This window comes from Eptatretus burgeri, chromosome 4, assembly GCF_056783735.1.
Source record: "Eptatretus burgeri isolate ZD-2024b chromosome 4, Ebu_testis_v1, whole genome shotgun sequence".
NCBI lineage: Eukaryota > Metazoa > Chordata > Myxini > Myxiniformes > Myxinidae > Eptatretus > Eptatretus burgeri.
This window is the reverse complement of record NC_140964.1, coordinates 29,491,337-29,509,995: the sequence shown is the minus strand read 5'-3', so window position 1 is coordinate 29,509,995 and position 18,659 is coordinate 29,491,337.

Sequence of the window (18,659 nt, the reverse complement as noted above, 5' to 3'; positions counted from 1 at the left end):
AAGCTTGAAATATGTCCAGAGAGACAGCCCTGATCTCATGTCTGCTATTGAGGGCCTCCACCATTGTTGGGAGAGTAGAAGCAGCATGTCCAAGGTAGAGTAACCAAGTCTAAATCCAAATTGATGATCTGAGATGAGGCTGTTGGAGAAAAGGAAATATTTTATGTCAACTGTGATGATGGATTCCATGACCTTGCTGATGATAGAAGCAAGCTAATTGGTCTGAAGTTCATGGAATCTGTTTTTGCAACGTTTTTATGTAATTCTGTGATGATGGCTGATTTCCAAGCAGATGGAAGATGACCTATGGTAAAAAGAGAGAGTGAAAAGGGCAGAGAGAAGATGCACAAGAGCAGCAGAGCAGGTTTTTAGGACACATGAGCTGATGCCATCTGGTCCAGTTGCAGAGTCAGGGTCGAGGGTTGCAAGAAACGTTCTCCCCTTTTCAGGTGTGCAATAAACAGAATCCAAGAGCAGCTGGATATGACTAGGAAGGGTGGGTACAAAGAGAGGGAAGGGTTATGGACACAAAGTTTTGAAGTAGACATAGAATTGAAGCATTCAGCCTTCTCACGAAGGAGTCGCTGTGGTGCCATTCGAAGTGAGGGAAGGGATGGAAGGGAAGCATACACCAGAGATGGACTTGACAAGGTACCACCAACTTTTTAGAGGAGGGAAACAAATTTGAAAGATCATTCTTGAGATTGGACAGATGTTGTTTTCTCGCTCTCCTGAGAGTAGACACACACTTATTGCAGGCTTTGTGGAATGATCTGAGGTTGCCCGAGTTTGGATTTGCCTTCCAGGAGGAGAATGCAAGTTGTTTTACAGCATCAGCCTCACCACAGGAGTCAGAGTACCATGAGTGGGAAGATTGGTAGTATAACTGAAGATGAGATGGGATGAATCTGTGCAGAAGAGAGAGATAGTTTCTGTGGAAGAATTCACAGAGTGAACTAATATTAGTGGCGTTGGATATAGACCAGTCAGGAAGAGAGATGGCTGCTTGCAGTCCCTGCCAGTCTGCCTCAGTGAACTGCCAGACTCATTGGTGCAGAGGCTGTTCCCTGAGGATAGGCAGAGAGTTGTTACCTTCGCAAACTTCGTTTGACGAAGGTATTGTATTGACCCCTGTGTATTTATTTATTAGTAAATATGTGTGCGGACAACATTGCGCAAAAACTGCTGGACCGATTTGCATGAAATTTTCAGAGATGATGTGCAGTTACTCAAGGACGCCAGGCGAAGCTTTTTGGAGCAATGGGATTAAAGGTCAAGGTCACGAAAAGGTCAGAATCGTTTTTTCATCATAACGCGGTCAATATTTATCCGAATGAGATAAAACCAACACCAAAATGTTCATTACTCAATTCTACATTCTTGGCTATGCCACATGAAAGTGTGGCGTAATTACCCTAGGTAGCGGTTGGGGGTCACCAAAAATGGTATTAACAATGTTTTGGATCACTTTATACAAAAACTTTACAGCGGATTAGCTTGAAATTGTGTGGGAAGGTTTGTTGTCATGAAAAGACAAATCGAGTAGATTTTTGGAGCGATCGGATCAAAAGTCAAGCTCAAGGTCACAAAAAGGTCAAACATTTTTATTTTCGCGATAACACAGTCAATTTTATTCCAATTTACATCAAATTAATGCCAAAATGATCAGTATTCAATGCCCTATCCTCAAATATAACAGATTATATGGTGTTGTTGTAACCCGAGTTAGCGGTTGGAGGTCAAAGGTCAAGGGGGTCACCACAAAGCATTTTTCATTGGGCAGCGTCGTGGACAACATTACGCAAAAACCGCTTAGCAGATTGTCATGAAATTTTGTGGACTTGTTTGACATCATGAGAGGACAAATCGATTAGATTTTGGGAGCGATCGGATCAAAGGTCAAGGTCAAGGTCACAAAAAGGTCAAAATCGTTTTTTTGCAATTAAAGTGTCAATTTTTTTCCCGATTTACATCAAATTAACACCAAAATAAATTTCAATATATAAATAAATAATATATATAAATATATAATATTTATAATATATATAAATAATAATATATAAATAAATATATAAATAAATAAAATATAAATTAAATCAAAATTAAATCAAAATTAAAAAAATCACAAAAAGGTCAAAATCGTTTTTTCGCGATTAAATTGTTAATTTTGTTTTGATTTACAGCAAATTAACTCCAAAATGTTCAAAATTAAATTCCCCATCCTCTAATATGACACATGGTAGAGTACTTTTGTCACCCAAGGCAGCGGTTGGGGGTCAAAGGTCAAGGGGTCACACAAATTCACATTTATATCGGAAAGCGTTGTGGACAACTTAACGCAAAAAAAAAAAAAATGCAGAGAGGCTTTAATTGTTTTGGATTTGTTTGGCATCATGAAAGGACAAATCCATTAGATTTTGGGAGCGATCGGATCAAAGGTCAAAGGCACAAAAAGGTCAACATCGTTTTTTCATGATGAAAACGGTTAATGTTTCCGATTTACATCAAATTAAGTCTAAATTGTTCAGTGTTCAATTCCCCATCTTCTGAAATGACACAAGGTATAGTACTATTGTCACCCTAGGAAGCGGTTGTGGGTCAAAGGTCATGGGGGTCACGAAATGCATATTTGTATTGAGATGCGTTGTGGACAACTTAATACAAAGGTAATAACTAGAATATATCTCTGTCTCGAAACTGTGTGTCTGTTGATGCAACAAGGGCCATAAGGGCCCTACCAAACTTAGTTACTAAGTAAAATACAACAAATTTTCATTAAGGAGACTTGGTATAGTTTGATATGCACATAGCTTCGCTCATGGTTTAGTAAAAGGAGTTTTACTTTCTTGTTTAATTAGATGCCAATTAAAATGACGTTTTTGTCCTCGCTCGGATTTGAAAACATGATCTACTTGATCCAGGTCGTGTCTGCGTGGTCAGTGACATTCGACCGAATCCGACCCTACATGCTACAGAGTTCGGCACTCGGGACAACGAATCACCTAAAATTGTCATAATCGTAATAGTTCTCATAACAAAATCCTTTCACAAAATCCGGATCATGGACTTTAAATTTGCGAAATTCCCGAGAAGATTTAGTGGAATTTTAGTTCCTCATTTCACTCTCATGCCATGTTCAAACTAGTGGCTGCGGCGAAGGTATGCGCTCTACGAGTGCCCGTTCTAGTTGACCTTGTTGCTCTGTTGAGAGCCACACATAGAGAGTTGTTGATCAGGGGCATACCCAGAGTATTTGGCATCCGGTGCGGACCTTTCCTTTGGCAGCCCCCCCCTTCCCCTTCCGAGATGAATAATTTTAAAAATTGAATACAAAGAGAACATATATCATGTTTGCAAGTAAAATTTCAAGCGGATTACAGTTCGGTACCTGCAGTAAGCAAATTGGAAATACAAAATATACAGGACATTAAAAAATCATCAAACAGTTAATACTGCTTGGCATTGATGCAACAAAAACACATCTTCAACCACAGAGAAAACATCACCAATAAGAATTTTCAAAAAGATAACAGAAAATCCAGTGTCAAGGAACGCCCGGCGATTGCCCGACGTTATTTCCATGGTGACGCTTTTTCTTCCCATTAACTATAGTTAATGCTATTTAATAAGTTAATTAAATAGCTATTTAATAGAAGAAATTAACTTTTCAAAAGGCCTGCAAATACAGGACAGTAATGTAATTAACTTTTCAGAATGAAAGGGTTAACCCATGAAGCGCGTTGAGCTACCACCGTGGCTGACCGACGTCAACCCAAAGAATGAATCATGACCTTTCCTCCAATGCATAATGCCCTGGTAACTTATGAAAGCTTGCCTCTAATTGGTGGAGAAAGCCGATGACAAAAAATCATTTCTGAGATCGTGATATCGTGTTTTGGATGAGGACTCTTGAGGAGAAATTTAAAAACTGTCAACAGTCTACTCTCAGCAGATACTTCAAGCCATCAACATCTGCTTCATCCACCGATGAACCCATGCCAAGCACATCATGAACTCTGCCTCCTCCTACCTCCTCCCATGAACCACCACTTCCACCACCTCCCGTCCTGTAATGTTATGCTGTGTTCCTGCTCAGTGTTTATGTTCAGTTCCATGTACGATGTTATAACGATGGTTTTAGTTCTGACTTACTCTGTCCTTATTATTAAGTGAATAATAATATTATGTGTGATGTCGTGGTAGGGGTGCTTAGAAGGCAGACACGAGCGGAGGAACAGTCGAGCCCGGCTTTGTTGCACAAGCGGGAGCGCGGGCGTACTTTGCCCACAGCTCTCCTTTATTACGTACTCAAGGCACTCACGAGCCACGGCGACTACGGCACCCACTACAACGCCTCAGGCGGCGCGCACTCCTCATATCCCTGGCAGACACGATGATCACGCCGACCACTCCCCCCACCATCATGCCCTGCCCCGCAGGCCCGCAGGCTACACCACACTCCTCCCTCTTAAAACCATGATTATTAAATGATCATCATCATAATAAGCATAAGCAGCACGAAATACCACGGTATAAAAGCAGACAAGGTACAAAAAGGAAACAGCATAGTATAAAAGCACATCACATCATATAACATGTCGATGCGAGCGAGTAAGCAGATAAACATCCCAAGGCTGGAAGCTCGCTGTCTGGAAGCCGTGGCGCCAACGCCAGACCCGACCGACCTTGGGTGGGGGCGCTGAACAGCGCCGTTGGCTGGACGCAACCAATGCCCCATAACAACCCACGCACCACAATCAGTTGAGATTCCAACGCACGTCCAAACGGCCTCGAGAGAGAACAGAGAGCTGCGCCCCAGGCGCCAGGCACGTCTGACCTTGCCAAAACAAGAGGTGGGGGTAATGCTGAACAGCGCACCAGCCCTGGCTCCGAGTCGATCCCCGAGACCCACACGGCAATTAGACGGTAGCAACTCCATTCAAACCACACTTCAACCACAGGTTCGTCATAAATCAATAAGAACATCGTTGGTACAATTGCAAACTCATTTTCCTGTACAGCGCGTTCTTTCGATAAAATCCCTGCACATGACAAAGCAACCACCCGCGGCCCGGGGCAATGGGAGGCCAACAAAACCTCTTTATTTGCCACCATCGCTCCCAAAGCCTCCACATCATATTGATCATAATGCAAATCCCATCGATTGATCTCAGCCAAACCCACTCTCACGCAGGAACCGTCGGCATTTATTTCAACAACGTTAAACCGCATCACTCGAGCAATTAACAACAAGCACGCAATGAACAGCAGCCCATAACCCACATCACGTGCCCATCTCTTGGTTGTCGTCTCGATGTTGCGAACCGTGACTTTCTTGAACACGACGGGCTCGCCGCAACTCCCGAACAAAACTGCCCGAACAACACAGGCGCGCATTGCCTCATGAGCGCAGCCGAAGCGCGAGAGCTCAACGCGAGAGCTGGCACGGCTCCCGTTGCTCCCGAACCGCACATCACCATTGCAGGCAGCAAAGAACGGCCGCTCCCGTTGCATCGATGCGGCTCCCGCCGCCAGAACCTCGCCCTCGGGTCTCGACGAAAGCATCGAAGGGACCACCGGCGCACCTGGAGGTACGAACTGGAGATCCAGCCCGAGGCGCGTCAACCAGTCCCGACCCAAAAGGGCGGGCCCCTCCCCTCGCACCACAAACACCGAGAGTAGGGCGCTTCGACCCCGGTAGCGCACCGAGACGTCGGCCACCGCAAGCGGTGCAATCGCTTCGCCGGTGTACGTGCACAGCGACAAGGCCGTCTTGACCAGGCGAACACCGCGAAGACCACGAGCCGCCCGCTCGCCCATGACCGACACTGCAGCCCTGGTGTCCACGTAAAACACGGTCGGCTCACCATTCACTTCGACCTCCACCGTGATCGGTGTTGTCACCTCTGGACCAATGGAAAACAGACTCAACATTGGTTGCATCTCCTGCTCCGGCCCGCCGGCATCGCCATGCCCTGGCTGCAGGCCGCTCCCCAGGTCACTGGGGTCCTCCCGCACCTCGCCATCCAAGACCCCAACGGAGGCCCCCGCCATCCGACACACACGCTTCAAATGTCCCACCTTGTGACAATGCAAACACACGGTGTTTTTATACGGGCACACTCGTCGCAGGTGCGGACCACCACACCCCCAGCACCCCTGGAAATCCACCTCGCTCCCGGTGCGGCCGCACTGCGGCGCGCGCCCCCGGCCTGCACCGCCAGATGCGCGTGCGACCTGTGGCACCTGGGTCATCGCGTGGACCCCGGGATCAGCCGACATGCCCCAGCTGGAGCTACTCATTACGTCCTGGCCAGCGATGGTGCGGACATCCGTGAGCGTTTGCTCGACAGCCGAAGCAGTCCCGACCGCTGAGTCGAAAGTGACGTCGGTCATCCGCAGGATGGCTGCTACCATCTTCGCGTCTCGCAGACCTGAAATAAAACGATCTCTGAGTCGTGCCGGACGCTCCTCCGCTGTGAACTTGCAAGGCACGGCCGAATGCTTCACCCGTGCCACGAAATCTGCAACGCGCTCCTCGGCACCCTTCGCAAGGTGATCGAACTGGTACCGCGCGAGCTGCAATGACTTCTCTGGCGCCAAGTGAGTCTTCATCTTCTCCACGATGTCCTGAAACGATAGCCCGTCATCACTGGGCTTATCTGGAGCCACCAAATCACTCAGCAGCCGGTAGTGGTCCGTTGATAGCGAGGCGAGCAAGATCGACTTGCGTTTGCCTTCATCATCTACATCATTCGCGCGGAAGTAGCAGCCCAATTGTTCAGAAAACAATTCGAAGTCATCTCCCCCGAAGACGGGCACGCGTCTGTGCGCCGTGCCCCGACCTTCTGCCATGCTCGTGCTGGCGAGACCCTTGGCTCCGTAGCCTGGAACCGCACGGGGTGCGCTGCGTTACTCGCTGCCGATCCGAACGCCACCACCCTGCACACGCCGATCCGAACAGACTCGTCGCCAACTGTGATGTCGTGGTAGGGGTGCTTAGAAGGCAGACACGAGCGGAGGAACAGTCGAGCCCGGCTTTGTTGCACAAGCGGGAGTGCGGGCGTACTTTGCCCACAGCTCTCCTTTATTACGTACTCAAGGCACTCACGAGCCGCGGTGACTACGGCACCCACTACAACGCCTCAGGTGGCGCGCACTCCTTATATCCCTGGCAGACACGATGATCACGCCGACCACTCCCCCCACCATCATGCCCTGCCCCGCAGGCCCGCAGGCTACACCACATTATGGTCACTTGCAACTAAAACCATCATTATATCATCATACGAGTGTTGCATATGATCATATGAGCCAATTTTTAGCAGAGGACGAGCAACATACATAAGCAGGGAAGTTGGTCATTACCAAATCCAAGAGGGAAGATTTGCCATTGGGAGAAATTCAGGTGGGAAAGTTCACAGATTGTGCAAAGCTGCTCTTCCTACCTCCAGACCTCACCACATGCCAAACAAACCATGTACAGAACTTGCCTTTTCGCCGAGCCGGTTCATGCTGTTGCATGCCACACAAACTGTTCAGACTGGGTTTTATTGGTCTTCGTTGAGTCGTAGTCACGGTATCCCTGTGTCCCGTCCGTCCTTCCTGTGTCCTCTCATGAAATGAATGAGGCCTTAAGGACTTAAGTTAATTAGGATCTTGCCGATTGTATGTTGCTTCGGGGACAGGTAAGGGTTTGCTTTCATCATTATTGTATTTTGCCTGCTTGCAATCCCCAACCTACTCAGTTGTTGAAATACACCATTACAAGCCACTTGTTTTGAGTTAATCTAATTGCCACGATTGCATAAGTCTGTTAACGGACAGATTGGAGTTTGGATGATTGGCGTCCGGTGCAAGACCGTGTCAGCGTGCGAGCAACCTCTGTTTTGGTTGCCGCTTTCGGATTTTAGATGCACGATGTCAATTAGCACATTGCCTGATTGGGATCGGGGATCCCATCGCAGTACGGAAACATGGCGAACAGGCCTGAAACCCTGCTTAGGATGCTATAAACAGTTGGCCAGCGTAACAGCGTTGACGCAGTCCGACAGGTTCAAACCTTGGCTTGAGGCCAGACCTGGCAGATACTGGACATCATCATTTCATGCACATGCACTCGGTCAATAGATGCATCCACACAGACCTGCAGTTTCATCGACATCTCTGATATTATTTCATGCACATTTGAATTAGAATATAATACATGCATGAACTAAAAAGTACTTCAAAACATGATTTCCACATCACAACTGAACCACAAAAGCAGCCAAACAAGGCAGGAAGGAATTACATCACAATACAATGTCACAATCCTTTTATGGAGTGCCATCAAAAAATCTTTTGACATTTTTCTATCTCAATCCCACAACAAACAAGTAAAAAAACACATAAAATGTCATGGCCCCTGTTGTTTTAGTAATTTTGCAGAATGGAGTTAAACGGATACCCCATATTTATGTACAACTAAAAATGGCCTCCAGTCTACCATTTGGCGATTTTTGATCGGATCGCAAAATAAAGTGAGGGACACGTGTACGCCATCATGCACTGTGCTTGTGCAAGTTTGAACAAAACCGGACCGTGCATTTCTGAGAAATGGTTGGTGACACATTTAAGTCACAAAATAGCCACCAGTTGGCCATCTTGAATCTGATCTCAAAAATATATATCTCATGCCTATGTAAAGCCATCATTCATTATCTGTGTGCCAAGTTTGAACAACATCGGAAAATGCATGTTCGAGAAATGGTTGAGGACGTGTTCAACATCGGGTTTATTACAACTAAAATTGCCGCCAATCGGCCATCTTGGATCTGATTTAAAAAAAAAAATGACGTGCATATGTAAGCCGTCATTCATTATCTGTGTGCTAAGTTTGAACATCAGTAAATGCACGTCCGAAAAATGGTTGAGGACGTGTTCAAAATTGGGTTTTTTTTTACAACTAAAATGGCCGCCAGTCTACCACTCGGCTATCTTTGATCAGATCAAAAACTTAAACTTTGGTGCAAACTTTGGTGCACTGTGCACTGTGTTTCTGCCAAGTTTGAACAAAATCGGACCATCCATGTCAGAGAAATAGTTGGGGACACTTTTAAGTAACAAAATAGCCGCCAGTCGGCCATCTTGAATCTAATCTCGAAAAGAAATGGCATGCATATGTAAGCCATCATTCCTTTTATGTGTTACAAGTTCACACAACATCGGTAAATGCACGTCCGAGAAATAGTTGAGGACGTGTTCGACATCGCATTTTTTTTTACAACTAAAATTGCCACCAGTCGGCCATCTTGGATCTGATGTCGAAAGAAAATGACGTGGATATGTATACCATCAGGTGTTGTCTTTGTGCAAAGTATGAATAAAAGCGGTCCATACATGTCTGAGATATGGTTGCGGACACACACATGGACATGAAAATAGAGACCAAATCCAAAAGCCCCCTTTTTGGATCAAGTCCAACGGGCAAATAATACACACAATTACACCAACCGACACTACAAATCTACAACTACCTCTAACATACAGTGGCCAGCAAAAGTATTCACCCCCCTCCAAAATGTTCACATTTTGATGCCTTCTGAACAAATTTCATGATTCTTTCAAAGCAAATTTGATAGAGAGTCTTCAAAAACTACACCAAAGGGATAAAGGTAAAAAATATATATATATATATATATATATATATATATATATATATATATATATATATATATATATATATATATATATAAAATGTGAATGAGTTAGATTCAAAGAGAAAAATTAGATGATTCTCAGTTACAACAATATTCAAACCCTTTGCCTAATTAACCTGAAATCACCAGGATAAAATTATTTGTTTGTCAGGTTACAAAATAAGTGCAATAGGTTTCACCTGTATGTGATCAGTGGTTTAACTTAAAAATTAAACTCCCCCATTTATTTAAGGAATTTTAATGTGCAACTCACTTAGTTAAGGCCTAAGTCACATTTGCTCTACGGCGAGGATACGGCGGCCATACGCCCTATGAATTGACAGAAACGTGTGGTGGCCACAGTTTCTGTGGTGGCCTCAGGGTGGCCCTATGCCGTTTGGCTATATTTTACAGGCCGTAAGGTCGCCGTGGAATTATAACGCGGAGTTATAACATTTTTCATTTTACGTTGGCCATAGCAATTCGACAAGCCGAAAAAAAAACTGGTTAAAAAAAAAAAATGAACCCACTCGTTACCGTACGTCTGGCCGCACATTCGCCTTAGGGCCCCCTGCGGTCGCCTTGCGGGCACCTTGAGGCTACCTTGCGTCTGCCTTGAAAATTCTATGGCCGCCGCAGGGCCCCCTTAAGGTCACCGTGCGACATCAAATCAAAGACCGTACGGCAACCCTACGTTTTCAGTCTCCACAATTTCTAAATACACCGTGCGGCTCCCCGAAAAATAAAAACATATGTGACTGCTACATTGTGTGACCGTGGAAATACTGCGGCCGCCGTATAACTGCTAGTGGCCATAGATTTTGGAGACCCCACGGCCGCCGTGGCAAATGTGAATTAGGCCTAACCAACAAGGCAAACATAGAGACCAAGTAGCTTTCCAAATAAATCAGACATAAAGTGGTGGAGAAGCTCTGTTCAGGAGAGGGTTATAAGATTTCAAAGTCACTCATTATCCCTTTGAGCATGGTGAAATTCACCATTAAGAAGTGGATGACGTATCATACCACCCAAACACTACCCAGATCAAGTCGCCCATCCCAACTCAGCAGCCAGGCAAGCAGGAAGCTGGTTCAGAATGTCACTGTAAATCCAACAATGACTTTGAAAGATTTGTGAGGCTTGATGTCTGAGATGGGGTCACTGTTCATCAATTCAACAATATACCGTTCCCTTCACAAAGCTGGCCTCTAAGGACAGGTGACAAGAAAGAAGCCATGATTGGAAAAGATGCATATAAACGCTTGTATGGTGTTTGCGAAAAAGCATCTTCATGATATTGCAGGCATGTGGAGAAACGTTTTGTGGTCATACGAGCCAAAAATGGAACATTTTGGTCTAAATTCAAAGCATTATGTTTGGTGTAAGTCTAACACTGCACAACACCCAGTAAACTCCATCCCTACTGTCAAACATAGTGGTGGCAGCACTGTGTTATGGGACTGCTTTTCATCAGCAGGGACTGTCAAGCTTGTCAGCATAGAAGTACAGGAGTTTGAAAACGGTGCAAAGTGCAGGAGAATCCTTGATGGAAACCTTCTTGAGTCAGTCATGAATGTGAAACTGGGAAGGAGATTCACATTACAGCAGGACACCGATCCAAAGCACAAAGCAAAAGTTACCCTGGAGTGGCTGAATAAGAAGAAAATAAATGTTACTGAGTGGCCCAGTCCAAGTCCTGACCTGAACCTAATTGATCATTTATAGCGAGACTTGAAAATTACAGTCCATCGACAATCCCCATCAAACTTGGCAGAACAAAAGAAATTTCCACGTGAATAATGGGCAAATATTTTACCATCTCACTGTACAAAGCTGGTAGAGACCTACCCACAAATTTTGATGTGTACATGTTTTTTTGCAGGAATTCCTGACATGTAACAACCTCCTTCAACTATAACACTGTTTGGTTTGATCTCTGCAGTTGTGAGTAAACTAGAACAGCACTCTTTGACATCGCGATGTCAACAGATATGCCTCCACCCACAGCACTATTGAAGGCTTTTATGTTAAAAAAAAGAAATGGCTGCTGAACCACGTGACCAATGATGTCATCAATCCCGCCCCCCCCCCCCCCATATAATTTAGCCCTTGATGACTGAAAATTTTTCATACTGATCGGATAAAATGTTTGACATATGCAATTATGACATCATAATGAAGCCACGTATGACATCATCAAAAAAAAATCAAACATTTCCCATGGGGAGTTCTTGACATGTGCCAAGTTTCAATTTTTTTCCATGGAGGAGTTTCAGAGAAACAGAGGTCCAATTTTTTCCCCCTTTTTTCCAACATGGCCACCACACCACGTGACCTGTGACATCACAATTATCATTAAAACATTCCACATGAGTTGTTGCACCTATGGTTAAAATTCCGTGTCAGTGGGATAAGCGGTTTCAGAGAAAAAAAAGATAAAATTAGCGTGGATGGACGCACGAACGGACGGATGGACAGACAACCTGAAAACATAATGCCACCAGCAACTTCATCATCGGAGGTATAAACCAGAGAGTTGGTGTCAAAGCCACCCCATGCTCGCCTGTTTATACATTTATCGTATTTAAAAGACTAGTCTAATAATATTTTTTATAAAGCATTGCAGTGAAGTCTGATCCAAATAATTTTAAAGCAATGTATGTATTTGTAATTTGAAATCAGTAAAAAATAGTGTGGCAGATAAAAACATGAGAAAGGAAATAACTTGCACCAAAAACTTTAACATTTTCACGCTCACGCTCACGCTCACGCCGGGGGTATCGCTATAGCTCTCTGTTCTTCGAACAGGTGAGCTAAAAAGTTAATTTGGAATAATTATTTCGAGATAATTCGTAATTCATCTAAATGTGACGTTAATGGTAGGGGTTGAATAATTTTGCAAGCTACTGGAGACATCTTCATACAATATTGTTACTATTGCCACCTATAACAAAAATGTTAAAAGATGTCGTGACGGCAATCCGTAAAAGGATTGGGGTGTTGTATTGCGGGGTCATTCCTTCCTTGTCATTCTTTCGTTCCTTGTTTTGTTGTTTTTTTGGAGATTCCATCCCCACACGGTTTTAATCTCTTGTTTAAATTTTATTTTTTTCTGACTTGTATATCTTTGATGTACTGTACTCTTTAAGAACATTGTTGCTGCTGAAGCAGTTTCTGGGCAACAGTTACACTGGGTGGTTTACCATTGCCTTCTCAACATTGTTTGCCATACTCTATCCTATTAAAATGCTGAGCTTCAAGCAAGGAAGAAACATGTACCACGACAAAATGATTTTAAAGGTTGCACAGTCAGTCCGACTTCAGCACAAATTATGTCAACAAAACTTTACAAAGGTTATGAAAACGGTCGAGAAACGCAAGCCATGTCCCAACTAAAAATCCCATCAAATGTTGGCGAAATGTACATTATGGAAATAAATTATTCCAAACGATGAGATCCATTTGGTTTCGGAAGAAAATATCTGAGGAAACATGGTCAGACAATGTGCGAACACTTTGGTTGATGGACAAATAGATAAATTAAAACAGCCACAGAGTCCAGATGGACTTCCAATGCACAGGGAATGTTCTGATGGGAAATGGGTCCACAGCACGAAGCATCAATCTAAAGGTTTCATCAGTCATGTGTCCATAACTGATGTGAAAATCCCCCCCATTGTGCACGAAAATGACTAAGCACCTTCGTTTGCAATCTTGGAATGTCCTACTTTCATGGAAATGAGCTCCTGAAGAGCTGGAAGAGTGCATATGATGGAAACGAATGACTATTTCATCACAAACCCCCCTATTGACCCACCAGCATCCACCTCACCTACCCCACTTCACCTACCCCACCTCATCCTCCAATTCTTCCCATCTCAGTTTTCAAGATTGCTGAAAATGTAAAATAGTTTGTGAATTAACTTGATTAATATTATACATGTAATAAATTATTATATCTAACAGAAAGAATCTGGACTGTAATTTTTTTTTAGCAGTGAAGGGGGTTGTTGAACTAAAGTGACGACTACTACTGCTACTATTACCTCCTCCTCCTCCTCCTCTTTAAGGGCCCCAATTATTCCCAGCTTTTTGTAGGGTCAACGGCAGAATGCTTTTGGGCAGTCTTTCACGAACCGGCTGGCCAAACCTGGCGTGCGATTGAAGATGGCAGGAATTTGAAATTTTAAAATCATTAATAGACTACCACGAGGGAGCCCAAAAACCAAGAGAGACCCCCTGGGTGGAAAAGCAAAAAAAAGAAGATGGCGAAATATAATCAGGATGGGGGTGCCGCAAATGATTGGCCCACAGTAAAGTAAAGAGGGGGTGTGGGGCTTCAAGGAACTTTGCAGACAAACAAGGAACATTCCAGATGGCACCAACAATGCAAACGAGTGGCATCAGAAGGACCTTGCGGATGGAATCCTACGCTCTGTGTGGCTCCAGTTGCGAACTGGCAGAGAAGGGGACCCGAGAATATGCACCAGATGACGAGGTAGCATCCCGGGGCGCGACACCCGGGGTCGGGTCTCCAGCTTTCTGAGGGCAAGCCTGTCCACGGGAACACCGTCTCCAACGGTCTCCTCTATTAGACTGCAGAACCAGGAACACAACCGGCAAGACAGAAACAAGCACAAACATGAAACACCCGTGACTGTAACCCAAGCTCAAAAAACAAAGTGGCATCGGCAGTTGTACATTCCTGTTTTAGATGCTGTAACTTTTTTCGTTGCTGTTGGAAAGACGATTCTCAAAAGAAGCAATGAAAATTGCTGAAGCATGTGACTCACTGTTGAGATGTCACAAAAATGGCATTCATCTACATCCACTCTTGCATAAATATGTAGACCCACTAAAAATAAATCCACAGCTTACAGCTGCAGAATTGGACCTTTTTACCAGGACAGAATCTGTTGTTACCCTTCAGAGACTTCAAAAAGAATCGTCTTGGAAAATGTACCCAAACGATTACAAACTCATCCAGTTAGCTCTCACATTGCCAGTCGGGACGGCCACTTCGGAACGAAGCTTTTCTAGAATGAGACGCGTTAGAAACTTGGTTGCGCTCAACCATGGGGAAGGGAAGATGCTCTCACTGGCTCTTCTTCACATAGAAGGCGATTTAACTGTCAAGCTGATTCCACAGGACATTGTGGACGTTTACGCTAACCGAAGGGAAAGACGATTGCACCTACACGAGTCATTAGGGTAAGAACAGTATTTATATTAACACATGTTTATGTATTTATGTATGGAAGACATGATTCATAAAGTAATCGTTAATTATTTTTTTAATTCAATAATTTGTTTTTATGCTCATGCAGTATTTGTGGCAGATGCTAAAAATGTCAAATAATTAGGCTAAAACAAAAAACAACGGTGATTAAATAATGAATGTGAACTGTGTTTGTGATTTCATGTATACTGGAATTACACTAACAAACGGTAATTTTGGAAGTCAGACATAGCTACCCATTATTAATATTAAGCCTGTTGCACCCCCCCCCCCCCAAATAGAGAAGTCAAACTATGCCTACGCCCAATATAATAGACCGATGGCACACTTATTGATGCCTCACCCTCACCCTACCTGTGAAACACCATGGTGGGAGTTTTCAGCTGGGTCAAGATTCAAACCCAGACGATATATACAGCTCAAAGGTTTCAAAAGCCAGTGTGCATAGCTCTCGACTAATCTTGCCATCCCAACCAGAAGACTTACAGCCAAAAGTATTAAACGGAGAGATAAAGAGAACTCATAAATAACGGATAAAAGGTAGGAAGGAAGGGTTTCTGCAGTTCCCAGTTTCTTGGTGAGCACTCGCCAACTGCATGGCTCAAACACTCCAGCAAGCATTCCATTTGTAAGCGTCAACTCAGGAACGACTGGCTTGGCAAGCGCTAGCTAGGTAGACGGAGGTTATGTTTTCACCCATTTGTTTGTCTGTGAGCAGGATATCTCATAGTTATGGAAGGATTCGGACTACATTTGATGGACAGGTTGAGTATGTGACAAAGGTGAACGGATTCGATTTTGGTGAAAATTCGGTTCCAGATTGGAGAATTTTTAACCCTTAGATGCATGAGTGAAAAAAAGATAATGCAAGAACAACAGCCAAACTGGGTCATTTTTGACCCACTTATGCATCTAAGGGTTAAAGTGATTTTTCACCATTGAGAGATTGGGCCAAAAGCAATATACTGTATAGCACGATGTCTCAAAAAAGTCATGGACGGATTCGGATGAAACTTGGTGGATGAGTTGGATACGCGAAGAGGAAGAACAGATTCGATTTTGATGAAGATCCTGATCCGGTGACAATAATTTTTTTTCAGTGATTCTTTCACCATTGAAAAATGGGGCCAAAAAAGTTGTGGACGAGTTAGTTACAACAAAACTTGGTGGATGAGTTGGTTACGTGATAAGAACCAGCTGATTTGATTTTTGGTTCATCTTTTCAATTTTCAATTTCAAAAAACAATTATTTCCATAGTTGCCAATAAAAGTACAGCAAAAGAAAAATATATGAAAATAATATTTCCAAAACTTGGTGAACTCGGAGGGATACAATCAAAATAAGAGAGGCAAATATGGAGGCATATTCATGTATGTTCGAATCCAGATCGAGCCTATCAGTGGGATACAAAACGAAAACTGTTCAGCCTGGTGGAGGGTATGTGCTTGACCGAGTACCCTTCCAGTGATCCTCGCTGAAGGAGAGGGTATTGCATTTGGGCCCATTTGTTTGTTTGTTTGTCCACATAGAACTTTCGTGTTTTTCTTCGCAACTGCTTGTCAGATTGAGATGAAATTTTCACCATTCGTGTGATGACTCATGTAGAATTTTTCAATAATTGTGACGTCATAGATCACGTTATGTGGCAGCCATGTTGAAAAAAACGGAAAAAAAAAAAACTTTGGCCCTCTGTATCTCTGAAACCACAAAGAAAAAATAGAAACTTGGAACATTGCAAGTACTCCTCATGGGGAATGAGAGTGATTTTATGTCATATGTGCCCTCGTTATGACATCAGAATTGCATTTGTAGAACACCGCATCCGATCAGTATGAAAAATTTTGAGGGTCATCTCGGGATAAAATAATCCACAAAACAAATTTTGATGACATCATCGATCATGTGATTTGGCAGCCTTATTGAGGTTGTTTTTTTTTAAAAAAAAAACTTTCAAAAATCTCTGAAATGGCTGAACACATCGAGGCGAAACTTTACACATATGACCGCCTATCCATGAGGAACAAAAGGTTCACACATGATCTCATAGGTCACATGGTTTGGCAGCTGTTGTGGGTGTTGCTACTAGATCTTGTAGATCTGGCATTACCGGAACTCTATGTCATTTCATTTCTGGGATTATTTAATTATTAAAGGTTCTGATTACTCCCAATGCAGGACTGTACCTATATGGTCTTCCATTTGATCTGAATTTCATTTATATTAATCACATTCTGAATTCAATTGAAGAATAACCAGTTCACCATTTGCTTGATACGTGTACCAAATTTCGTAAATATATCTTGAGGGGATTTGTAATGAAGCTACGGAAACTAAATGTGACGGACGGACGGACAGATGGACAGAGCCCATTTCTATATCGTTGGCGGGGGATAAAAAAACCCATCATGGGTCAGGTGTCCGAGCAAAGTGGGGTTGCATCAAAGCGGGACGTATTGGTACCTGGTCATCACTGCCAGCAGTTATAAAATGGCAGTTCTAACTATGTCTCTTATTAATTACGTAACACACCAGTACACAAACACCACACAAAACTACACACACATCACCCAAAACAAGTCCTGGTGAGGGTCTGCAATCTCTGATTGCTCTTTTTGTTGTTTGTAATGGAACACTCACCTGGACTGCAGGACAGTGGTTTTGGCATTAAAATTCAAAAATAAACAATTGGGAATTAGAGTTGGATTCAAATGGGAAAATGTGGGAAAAAAACAATGGGAAAGAAAATTCCCTGCAATGGAAGAACAAAAGAAAGTTCGCAAAAACAATTTTAAAAAGCCTGAAAACGCCTGGAAGAATCTTCAATTAGGACGAGAAAGCATTTCTGAGACTCCGGAGCAAATAGCACATGAATCTCCAATTCTGTTGAGCTTGCTGCTTTGCGCTGAGTGTTTCGTTTATATCTGATTTATATCCATTAAAAGTGAAAGTATATCAAGACACGCCAAATAACAGTTCTTCATGCATCACGATAAGCTGGACCGTATTACATACATACACACACTATATGACCGAAAGTATGCGGACACACCTTCGAATTAGTGGATTCGGCTATTTCAGCCACACCCATCACAGACAGGTGTATAAAATCAAGCACAACCATGCAATCTCCATCGACAAACATTGGCAGAAGAATGAGCTGTATTGAAGAGCTCAGTGACTTTCAACATGGCACCGTCATAGGATGCCACCTTTCCAACAAGTCGGTTCATCAAATTTCTTCCCTGCAAGAGCTGCTCCGGTCAACTATAAGTGCTGTTATTGTAAAATGGAAACGTCTAGGAGCAACAACAGCTCAGCTGCGAAGTGGTAGGCCACACAAGCTCACAGTATGGGACCGCCGAGTGCTGAAGCGCATAGCGCGGAAAATCGCCTGTCATTGGTTGTAACACTCACTACCGAGTTCCAAACTTACTCTGGAAACAACGTCAGCACAAGCACTGTTCGTCGAGAGCTTCAGGAAATGGGTTTCCATGGCCGAGCAGCTGCACACAAGCCAAAGATCACCATGCGCAATGCAAACAGGTTGATGGCATATTTTACCAAATGTTACCACTTCTTTGGTCTTACTCCCTCTGCCTTCCACCTCTGTCCAACTCCTCAGAGGCACACATTCCAGCAATCACTCCATTCTATTTAAACTCGCAAAATGCAGGCTTGCTGTCTAACTCCACACTTCAGTTGTTTATTTCTCTTCATTTGTGAAACTGTCTTCCGAAGG